A 12,004-nucleotide genomic window follows, 5' to 3' on the forward strand; every position below is an offset into this window, starting at 1 on the left:
CCTCTTCCCACTCGTTCTCTTTCTACTCTGCCTCTGTCGCTCTTCCTCTCTCTCTTTGACTCCAGCAGGCTCTAATGCCTTTTCTTCAAGGACAAGCATCTGCTGCACATCATCTGAATAAGACTTTGAGTCGGCGTGGCCTCCCGGGGCTTAAGTCCACCGAGCTGCTCCTGAAGCCTGTTTTAATGTCTTAACACCAGGCTGCTCTTGTCAATAAATATTAATACTGGAGTCCAGATGATTCAGCCTGTCAGACTCTTCTGTGGAGCTCCTCTGGCTGTATGGTGTTGGGGAAAAAGTACTTTTGCGAGATTTTTTTTCCTGCAGTTGGTAAGACCATTAAGAATTGCTCTTTTTGTGGTTGTATGGTACCAGTTTCAATAAATCAGCATACTCATTGATATTGTCACTAACAGAAAGTGACTTCTGACTGCCAGTAAAACAGACACATTCTACATCTGAGACAAATCTACATACACTCAGTGGCCACTTTTTTAGAAACCTCCACTTTGTAGGTCCATCTTGCAGGTGTAGAGTTAGACACTGTTGCCCAAAACTCTTGCAGGACTAGACATGATGTCGTAGCAAGAATGCGCATCTGCGGACAACTTGTTAAAGCTTTGGTACTAGATTACAGTGAAATCTACTGCTAACAAGATTACAGTCCCTCTAAAACCCACCCCAAATTCCTCTAGTCCATGCTCATTTAATATCCAATATACAAAAGATAGGCAAAACAAACTAGCTAGTGACATCCTATTATAAACTAACTGAACAGATTTTCCCTTTCAAATGCTTATTTTTATTGCATTAAACCTGTCCTCTGCATATGCAACAAATCTACATGCTTAGTTTTTAGGGGGACCTTTTAGCCATGCTAACTTACATTACATCCATGGGCTAATGGCAGACTATGTTGACAAGTACACCATCGCTCCCTGTTTTGAGCTCCACCTTCATGAAGCATTGGATTGGTTTCAAAATTACACAATCAGTTTGTTCCTACCCTAATAAGTCTACATTCCCTATCACATTTAGCCCAACATTTCTCATTACAAGATCACCCCTGTCCCTGTGAGACTAGCAGCCCAACTGTGGATGCACAATTTGTGTTAAACATCCTTTAGGCCTTCATTAGCAGTCATCTTCTGACCATGGAACTGCTTTCAGCAGCACACATTACCATTCCACTACCATGTCCATGTCACTGCTGTCCACCACCTAAATAATACACAACTACAGTCATGTGCTCAGAAAAGGGCTACAGTCTGTCATTGTGTCTGTATATGTTTCTAATAAAGTGGCCAGTGAATGGACGCTCAAGGCAGATGTTCTAGATGCTGCATTAACATGTTGGCATTGAAAAACTTTCCATGCCTCATAGCAGAACAAATCAGCAACAGAGCACAACTGATATCAGCATGAAGCCATATTGTTTCTGCCCATGTGAGGGGCAATAGTGTTGGCACAATAATATAGCAAAATTAAATATCTGGCATATCATCTGTTTAGCTGAGTCGTGATGGTTCAGCTAAAAATCTTAATTTTTTCAACAATTTCTCTCTTACCTGAAATTTAGTTGATCAGTCAATGTCTGAACTGTTATCCTTTAGTTATCACTAGTAATGTTAGCTCACACATAATGGGAATTTATAGCCATGTTGCTTATGTTGCTCCTGTTTCAGCTATGTGATATACTTTTGACACTTGTTAGACCATGCTTGTAAACTTGTAACCTTGTTTTGGCTGATCAACTACATTTGGAATAAGGGAAAAACTATATAAATAGATTTTTGTCTGAACCAAAAATCAAACAGGACAGTGTAGAAGATACTTAGAAATTCATCAGTGGCACATAGTAGTAGTAATTAGCAATAGTAAATGCTCCGTAGAGGCAGTTTTTAGGTTTGCTATGCTATAGACATGCTTAGTGTGGAAAAGTGAGTTAACACATAATCGCCGGCATTAGTCAAGTGCACTGTAAAGCCAGAAAGTAGCCAGCTGTACTGCTTAGCGAATTAACCCGCCTTTGCACAGCAGAGCACCTGAGAGAGAGTGAGCTGCACTCTTCAGCAGGGCTAGCAGTGCTGTCCCAGCTCCTCTTTCTGACTCCTCTCTGTGCCAGATTCATTACCACTTGCAGCAGGGGTATTAAGATATGGCGGCATTAACAAAGTTGTCCTGTATCTTAATTGAATCTGCTCCCGCCCAGCAGCATCTGGGTTATGTTTACCTGAAATATAAGCTGCTCGGCACCGGAACATGGGCCCACTGATAAAACACTGGGTTATTCATCCCAATCCTAATCCCGACTGTAATTTGTTCCCAGTGGATGTATCCGCACACTGTGTGCTCCCGGCTGGCTTCTGAACTGAGGTGTTTGCAGGTAGGGTTAGTATATTTTAGGAGCCGGTGGCTTTTCAGCACTTCCCCCATGCAGGATTTAATTTGTCCTCCATGGACCTTTGAGGCTGTGCATCTTTTTGTAGTCACCCACATGTCCAAAGAAGGACTCCAGTTCTAAACCATTTTTGTCTAGGAGAAAAATCAACAGCATTTTCAAACAATCATTCCAATGCACTCTAAAGCCAATATTTTTTTGTACTTAATGTGACCTATAAATTATAAGAGCATTAAGCACAAGCAGACTAATGCTCCTGTGCATTTGCGTTGTGTGAAAGTCTACTACTATAACAATACACTATTTATATATCAACACCAGCTATTCAAACTATAGCATACTACTGCCGCAACCTCTTGACTATCACACTTGACCAAGCTTGCTGGTTTGTGTGAGGTATTCTCGTCTTGTGAGTAGCAATTTTACAGGGGAAGAAAAAAAATCTTAAATTTTATGTTAACAGAATTTTATTCAGAGCAATATTGGGCCGTTTCTAGTGGTTGTATTATTATGACATTTTAATATATTGCAAAGGGCAGCTTACATGTTCAAATTATGAAAAAACATTGACAAAACTGGCTTAGACCCACTCCTCCAAATGCTAAACTACAAAATGGCAACACATTCTCAAAGGTCTATGGAGAAAACTGCTGCTGTAGGTATAGTAAAGACTATGCTTCGTTATTTGGGATGTGAAGATATTACAGTTTACTTCCATAGACCTCTTTGCAATTAAAAAACATTGACATTTTGTAATTTGCATATTGATGTATTCTTTCAAAAAGATTTCAAAAAGCGTTCTTTAAATTACTGTTTTTTTAAATCAGATGTATGCGCTTAAAGAATCTTCACAATATGTAAAGGTTCTACACCAATTTTCCTAGAACCATATATCCAATCCAGAAACCATTTAGGAATCTTTAGTTTTAAATGTGTAATGGCTTAGGCTTCGGTTGCCAGAAATGTCAACTTAAGCACCTTGCTCAAGGGCACAGCCCACCAGGACTTGTACCTCCGACCCTAGAGTGTGGCTCTTGGAGCTGGGCCTGGACTCTGCTGAGAGTTGGGGTGGGAGCAGCAGAGGGAGGGGGTCCGCATGAGGGACGTCTCTGGGTCACACATTCAAGACTGGCATTTTGTCCTTCTACCAAAAGCTGGCCTCTGCTCGTCGAGGGCAGCGGTTACTCCTCTTGAGCCAATGGCCAGCTGGACAAGCGCTGCGACGTGTGTATGTGTGTGTGAGAAAGGGTGAAAGACCCTGCAGTGCCACCCTGCCTGGGAACATTTCAGCTAGCGAGTCCTCATGTGCTTCATAAATCATTCCTCAGTACACACACACACACACACACACACCCTTCCTTTCTTTCTCTCTCTCTCCCTCTCTGTCCTCTCTCTCTCTCTCTCTCTCTCTCATTTTCTCCCTCTCTCACTCTCTCTCTCACTCTCATTTTCTCCTTCTCACTCATTCTCTCATTTTCTCTTTCTCTACTTTCTCTCTCTCACTCTCTCATTCTGTCTATCTATACTTTCTGTCTTTTTCCCTGTTTTTCAACTTTCTGCATTTATCTCTCCTTCTACTTTCCTGCTCTCTTTCTTTCCTCTCCTTTTTTCCCTACTCTTTCTATATCTCCTTTCCTCACTTGCTCTCTCTCTATTTCTTTCATCAATTTCTCTCTGTCCCTCTCTCTCTTCTTCCCCATCTCTCTTTGTCTGCATTCCTCTCTTTGGTCTTCTCCTCTCTCTCTTTCTTTTTCTCCTCATCTATGTACTCCTTTTCTTTGTACCTTCTCCCCTCTTTCTGTCTCTCCCTCTCTCTCTATTTTTCCTGTTTCTCACTCTTCCTCTCTCCACTTCTCTCATCAATTTCTCTCTCTCTCTCTCCGTCTCCCTCTCTCTCTCTCTCTCTCTCTCTCTCTCTCTCTCTCTCTTCTCTCTCTCTCTCTCTCTCTCTCTCTCTCAGCTGTCAGAAGCCACCTCACTTTGAGGTGCCAGGAGTTCCTGTTTAAGTGTGTGTGTGTGTGTGTGATGTCACGGCTGTGGTCCCGTCCCCCTGGCACTGCCGCTCCCTCTGCCCCACTTCTCTTAGAACAGATGCCGCGAGTGTGGCGTGCGCGCGCAGGGGGAGTGGGTTAATTGGGGTAGTAGTGGGGGTTAATTTCAATTAAAATTTCAACTAATGGAGGTCAGGCGAGTGTCTGCAAACACCTGATTAAAACAAATGGTCCTGCCAGTCAAAACTTTATCTTGGTCACCCCCCGGCGGAGTGTCCCGGCAAAGTGTAGGGGAGGAGGAGGAAGAACCCGGCTGAGGAATATAAGGAGGGGCGGGAGGCATTGGGGGACACTTGTTAGCGTAGCATCTGGTGGGAAAAAAGAGAAAGACTGTGTATGTGTGTTTGTGTGTGAGGGGACGATGTATGCACTCTTCTCCCTCTCCCATGGCAGGCTTGCTGTGCTGGCTGCTGCTGCCATGCTCCTCCATGCGTGCCACAGCAGCTCCTAACATCTGGCAGGGCCCTGGAGGAGCGCCCCCCGCCGCCGCTAAATATGGCGCTGGGTTAGCCTGGCGCTAACTAATCACTTAGCTGGTGTCTGCCAGCCGCGCTGCATGCTGCTACCCACTGCACTCCAGACAGCTGCAGTGCCGCTAGCCATTCTCTTTCTCCAATTCACTTACACTCACTTTCCCTTCAGTTCAGTCTCACCCTCACGCTTGGCCTTCGCTCATGTTTCCAGCTCCATCCAGGGTGATAATCAGGGACTTCTAAAGACAATGGACAGCACTTTGGTGACGTCAATACCTTGACCTTGCACACCTGATCCTATTAATCAGGGACTTCTGAAAAGAACGTGCCTATCCTAATTCTGCCTCAAGTTCTGCAATCCTCCTCCAAGTCAACATCATTAAACCTACGGGGAGAGAAACCTTGGGGTGGAGGGTTTAAAACACACATTTGGGACAACTTCATGCATTGTGGATGTTATACATGTATTTTGCTTGGTGTTCCTCCTTTTTTTAATGAACTAATTTGCTTATCTACATTGATATTGATCTACATCGTGTATCATGCTACACTATTCTACAAGAATGATGCATTTTTACTCACGCTTGAACATCTTCTGCTTTGCCATCAGGGTTGGAAGGGTTACTTTAAAAAATATTCTGCTACAAATTACTGAAGATAAGCTAAGACAGGCATCTGCAGCCACTTTGTGCAGGCCCTCTAGTGGTTATTCTACTAGTGGAATAGAAATCGACTTGTGTATTTTTAACTGAAGTAATCAAATTAAATATTTTTTTCTTTTAACTCTGTTATCATATTAACTAGGACACTGTTGGCTCACTATTGTGTGTGAAATGTTGTGACTCTGTGTTAAGTTGCTTGCAAGCAATGAGGGGTAAAGACAGCCATGCTGAGATAAAAAGGAACAGCACAACTGCAGCTTTCTTGATATCAAAAAATCTGCCATCTGTAAGGATTCACCCCCTCATTCAGGAACTGAAACTTTACGTATTTAGTTCAGATGTTTGTGGCCCAGTTTGATCTAAGTACAACATATGTGATCCATCAGAGGACAAACTAACACTTTTGACATTTACTTCAAGTTGCTGAGACACACTGTCTGGTCAGCTTGGTTGATGTTGTGCCAACCACATAAACAACAGAGACTGGTGGAGTGAGTTCATCACATTGAGTGTACAAGAATATTAATGTAAGAGTTTTAATGTAATCCTGGTGGCACTCCTATGTATCTGTGATATGAGTACGGACTCTTTTTCTGTGTAATGAAATACATTTTAAATGTGTTATCTTTTCTTAAAAAATGGAATCCTCTATTTTTAATCCTGATTACATAATGTTATTACGTTGGATATATTCTGTAACTGCCTGTCATGTTAGTCAATAAGCTTTAAACAACCGCCTCCACTATTATTGGGTCCTAGACTGAATCACAGTGAGTTTTTATTTTTCATTTCAATTATGAACTTTCAAATAGTTTGAAATATTGAACAAAGCATCGAAAAAAATTGTTCTGGTATGTAGTTTGTAATAACTCAATATACAATGCATAAGTCATGACATGACAAGTAAACTATGAATAAATTTCACCGGTGCGGGTATGTCTTTAAAGTTTGCACTGGATCTGTGAGGGATCTGTGAGGGATATGTGTGTGTGTATGAGTGAATCAGGCTGGTGTGTGTACCTCAGGGTTGGCATGCCTGTGCGTGTGTGTGATGGTGGTGTTGTTGTCCCTGCAGTGTGCTGTGGTAGAAGCCCATGCTTTATTGTGCTTGGCCCCCGGGCAACCCTGTTTACTGAGCCTGCCGCACGGCAGCTTTACAATGGCGCAGATGTGTGTAGCGGCGGATTTGGAGCTTGTATTTAGCTGCCAGGAGTGACGGTGATGAAGTAGCAGTGATAAACTGATAGATTGGCTGCTAGCGAGATTTTGGGAGCGGGTCAGATAAACATGGCAGAGGAAAAGCGCTTGGTGTTCTGGTGATAATAAACTTGTCGTTCGTCAGGTGCATTAGACTCCAGACCTGAGGAAACTGTCGGGGAGGTGGAGGGGGGCACGAAATGGGGGGTGGGGAGAGAGAGAGAGAGAGAGAGAGAGAGAGAGAGAGAGATAGAGAGAGAGAGAGAATGGGTTTTACCCATGGAATAGCTTTCCTGCCATTTGGAATTACATCAGGCTGCCACCTCAAGGTTTTAAGGCTAGCCCTGAAGACTGATGGGATTTCAGATTGTTGACTCACAAATCATTAGCTGATGTCACTGTATGCTGTAGATATGTGGTGGAAGCCTCTGTCCTGCAAAGTAAATGAGCTGTGTGTGGAAGTTTTGAGCTCACAGTCAAGTCTCAAACTGTTGTAGACACTCATTTGCTATCTTCTTATAGAAAAGAAATTACCCAAGACCTATTCCTGTTTTCCAAATTACCAAGGTGTCTCCTCTCATGTATCAGGCACATTGTGTCCTCATTTTCTGTTCGATTCTCTTATCATAGGCCATGTATTGTATTTTGTCAAGAAAGCACTGTAAACCGTTAATGGGTTAGACAGGGGGAAATATAACTTCATCCCACTGTGCCTGCATTTCTGACAGTGTGCTGTATGAAAGCCAGCAGAGGTGGGAGGTAACACCTTTTCCTTTTGCTTAAAGCTCCTTAAACAAAAACAAAAGGATCATAGACGCATACTTCACCCCTCCACCCACCCCTCACTCCCCTCCCCGCCCCATAGGCCAACGCTGCTCTGATTTCCTCTCAGATAGTGGAACTAATCCAAGGCACGATCTCTCCTGTGCAGAGGGAAGAGTGTCATGCGTCTGAAGAGGCAGAATGGAGAACAGACATGTGAAATCAGCTCTATGCCTACCTGTACCAAGGGAGACTAGGAGTAGAGCATGGTATCTGTACACTAAAGCAGTCTTTCGCAGACTGCAGTTTCATGCATTCCCCACCACAACAGACAACTAATCAAACTAGTAGTCCAACTGTTCAGCTAATTAACCTAGCCATGTTTCACCTACATGCAGTCTTTTGTGGCAACTGTTGCAAGGTTGGACAAGCTTTCTGTTTTTGCCAAAATGCCTAAATTCAGTGAGTTTTGAATCTCAAATGATCTTTTTTTGCATGTCTGTAAAAAATAAACACTAGTGGGATGAATTAGATGTCATTTATTGTCATTTAAGCAAGATGACATCAGCATGGTGGCAAATTCATTGTCGTTTCCAATCTGGCTAGATTCATTTGCTGCCAACTCGGTACCGTAGCATTTTAATCCTTAAACTCTAAACTAAGATCACTTCTACAGTTTCTCATTGCATTAAATTAGACCTTTTCTTTAGCATTCTGTAAAGCTTATCTAGCCTCAACAGTTGCTCTGAAAGAACAAAATTTGTAGGAGGCAGAGCCTGAATGGGCAAAGTATCGAACCATTCATAAGTTGGATCAGGTGTGTTGGGGCAGGGTACACTTGAAACTATGCAGGATAGTTGCTCTCCAGGATTGGAATAGATCATCCCTGGAGTGGAGAGAATATTACTGTATGAGGTGGAACTGATGGCCAGAACAGCTGACTCACCTGGTTCTCCAGTCTTCTCTTTATCCCAAAAAGCCTAGTTGATCATTCAAGCCATGTTTGATGTCCAAAGTTTGCTTCTTTAGTTTTGTACTAGAGCTACAAGGCTAACAAGTAATGGAAGCTTATGCCAGTAAATAGCATCATGCAAACTGCGTGTCAAAATCATCACACACTTTCTTCAATCTGTGCCAGCTAAGTAATTTCATACAGACTTCCATATGTGGTCTCTGACATTGTATAATATGTTTATTACATCAGCAACAACTCAAGATAGCAAAAAAGTCTGGGACTCTCTGTGGTTCTGTCTCAGCAATTTCTGCTTTCACTTTCCTTCTTTAAAATCAATGTTACATTCACCATACACTACACAAACCATACAATCCCATTCATCATGCTCCTGTTCTGGACTTCGCCTACGTCCAGTACTAGAGTGACAAATGAATAGTACTGATTACAATTCATAGACTACAGTCGAATGCAGTACTTATACACAAAGTAAACAAGTGAGGTTCATTTAGTGGCTGCGCCAGCTCCAGAGGAGTTCCTGTATGTATAATTAAAACGCGCATGCTGCCACTCAGGGTGAGAAAGAACATTCTGCTCCTGTTCCCATGAGCAAGAATTGCTCTTTTAATTTCGCCGTCTGAAAGGTCAGAGGCAGTGTTCTCGTTTTCCTCTTTAATTGATTCTTTAAATGCAACTCAGCGAGCGATGGAAAGATGGAGAGGCAATGTTGAATCAGTTCCTCCAGCTGCAAAGGTAAAAGTTGAATGAGTGCCTATTTAGCATTGCATGGCCGTATTCTATCGTCCAGCAGCTCCGTCTTTTAGAATATGTGCTCTGTTTTTTGACTATTGGTCAGGAACAAAAGCAGTTCTGTTCATTTTAGTACCTAGAGGCATGACTGACGATGGCCACTCAAGGGCCACAGCTGAAACCAGATGTATTCTGTTGGAGGTCACAACAGTGTACACATATAGCTATAATACAAAAAGAATGTGGTGAAAACAATAACTAGACAAAAGTTGCTGCTGAAAAAAATTATGCATTCACTTTACTTGACTCAAATGTGTTCATTATTTCCACATGAATAAAATATACTACATCAACACACTGTGTTTATGCATTTAAGACTAAGATTATTCTGAAAAATCCATGCTTACTGCACACGTTCTTTCTTTAGCACAGTGCAACAATAGCATTTACTGCACTCCTTTCTGCTGTGGGCTGCTACGAAGAGGAAACCCTTTCTCTTTGCATGGTTAGTGAGCAGCCTCCATATCCATCTGTTTACTGCACACCAAATGTTTGTGAACAGTTATTGCCATTAATTTTGCTTTTACGGTGTCTCTGTGCCACAGAGGTTTATTCAAACGGATAAAATGCCAAGAAGTCAATGTGTCCTTGAAGTATCGTAATAAAGCTGCCTTTTGCCTGTTAGTAATAAGCCTTGGAGTTTTAAACCGCAGACAGCGGTCTGGAAAAAAAGATTAAATTATAGCATGGTGTGATTGAAATTTGCGCATGGCACTCACAGTATGAACCTCCTCTCTCCATTTCACAGAGCTTTTAGAGAGGTCCTTAAGATCAGGAGTGGAAGTTCCTCGCCAGCGCGCGAGCCCAGCGACGTAAAGGATGACGGTTAGAGAGAAACAGATTAATAACGTTGATCAGGCATGCTCCCCACTCCACGCTGCTATTGACCCGCTCCTCAACCCTCCATCTCCTCTTATCAGATGGCCATTCCTCAGCAGCGTCAAAGCCTCTGCCACGGCCTCGGCCCACTCCAATTACTCATGGTCCAAGCAGTGCCAAGTCTACAGTGTGTGCTGTACAGTACATAAAGCAGGCCAAAAAGCCCTCTCACCCCACCAAAAATAAACAAGCTCAGAAATGAACTGCTGGTGAACTGGCGCGGAGCTCGGCCGACTTGAAAGGGACGTATTCCATCGGCAAATAGTTGGGGGAGGCTTATGAGGAGCCCTTGGCCTCATGATTTCAGATGAGTATGAGTACTGTCATCATAGAATGCTATAATCAAAACAAATGCATGTGCTTTATCACAATAGACTCTTAAACATGCTCAATAATCAATCGCAGAAGATGTTTTTCTTGTCAAGTGGCATCTTTCAGTCCTGAGTTGTTTATTCTCAGTTTATTTGTGACAGGGCCCATGCTTTTTAGTCTGTTTGGAGAGAATGATATCTTAGTCTTGGAGCGTTTTATTCTTTTTCTTTTCTTTTTTTCTTTCTTTTCAGCTGGGTTTGGCTACCATCACCAGTGGTTTCCTGTTTGGGAAATTAGTCCTCCGCAGGGAAATTTCATAACAAACATGATCTACGGAATACAAATTAGGCCAGTAATATATTCATAAATCATAGCTGCTGGCAGGCCTTTTAATTCACTTTGATTAATAGTGACATGTGCTGGAGATAGTGTTCGGCGGGCTGCTTTTGTCTTGGATAGTTCTGATTCTTTCCAGGGAAATCATAGAAGAGGATATGAGGATATCACACACACGCACAAGCACAGCACACACATACACAGGCCTGCAAACACCTGGGCCCTTGCCCACAAAGCGGGGGACACACGTGCACACGTGCCCACACACCCACAAGTGGCTCTTATTGCACAATGATGAGCAAACCAGACAATAAAAGTACAGACCCATATCCCACCCTAATGGAGGCTTTGAGCTGCAGCTTGTTCTACAAAAACTGTAAGCATTTTCTCAAGTGGATTTTTTTTTGCTTGTTTTTTTGTTTCGACAAGCACCTCTCACCGCTCTTTTAGATCCATTCAAACCCCTGTTAGATGTGTGAATCTCCCTCCACTCCAGCATCTAAAGGATCTGTGGCCAGTATGCTGCATTTACAGAGGCCGTGCCGTTTAGTGTGAATGGTCCGATAATACATAACACACATAAAAGAACATTTTCTGCACCTGATCAAGAAAAGCAAAAGCTCCTCACTGTCTCACTGCTGTAAATCCAAACAGGTAGGTCCTGAATTTCTCTGTGTCATGTTTTAGACGCATCACAGTTTTTAGTTGAGCTGCTCCCTATTTGAGAATAAATTGAAGAAAGGTGAGCTGCAACATCAAATAAGTGCCATGTGATTATTTTTGATGATAAGCATTCTTTCCTTTAACGCTGTTGTTTATCTGATGTTGCAGTAAAGTTTTTCATAATTACAGAGGTAGGTAAAGTCGCCTAAACCCATACTCAAGTAAAAATGCTACTTCTGTGAAATAATGACTCCAGTTAAAGTACCTCAGAAAAAAAAGCTTGAGTAAAAGTACAAAAGTACAAGGTTGAGAATCTACTGAAAGAGGCATTTTGACTTAAAACTAAGTGTTTAACTACTTAAATAGCATTTTTAAACTTAAGAATAACTCAGGCAGTTTGCATTGTAGTCAGCATAGTAACTGAATAAAAGTGGTTGAATGAAGCCCTAAAATATACTTACCATTATTTTTCATATTGTACAGTATTCTGTTTTTGGCAGAATTCA

The sequence above is a fragment of the Colossoma macropomum genome, unplaced genomic scaffold (genome assembly GCF_904425465.1).
Source record: "Colossoma macropomum unplaced genomic scaffold, Colossoma_macropomum, whole genome shotgun sequence".
NCBI classification, from domain to species: Eukaryota; Metazoa; Chordata; class Actinopteri; order Characiformes; family Serrasalmidae; genus Colossoma; species Colossoma macropomum.